This window comes from Piliocolobus tephrosceles, unplaced genomic scaffold (assembly GCF_002776525.5).
Source record: "Piliocolobus tephrosceles isolate RC106 unplaced genomic scaffold, ASM277652v3 unscaffolded_24449, whole genome shotgun sequence".
Classification (NCBI taxonomy): Eukaryota; Metazoa; Chordata; class Mammalia; order Primates; family Cercopithecidae; genus Piliocolobus; species Piliocolobus tephrosceles.
The window spans coordinates 1-320 of NW_022307031.1; positions in this window are offsets into that span (position 1 = coordinate 1).

Here is a 320-nt window from a genome sequence, read left to right on the forward strand (position 1 = left end):
TTTTTAGTAGAGACAGGGTTTCACTGTGTTAGCCAGGATGGTTTCGATCTCCTGACCTCGTGATCCACCCACCTCAGCCTCCCAAAGTGCTGGGATCACAGGCTTGAGCCACCGTGCCCATCCCCCCCTTTTTTTTTCTTGTAGAGACAGGGTCTTGCTCTGTCACCCAAGCTAGAGTGTAGTGGCTCAGTCAGAGCTCATTGCAGCCTCTAACTCCTGGGCTCAAGCAATCCACACACCTCAGGCTTTCAACGTGCTGGAATTATAGGCGTGAGCCACTGTGCCTAGCTAATTTACTTACTTACTTACTTACTTACTTA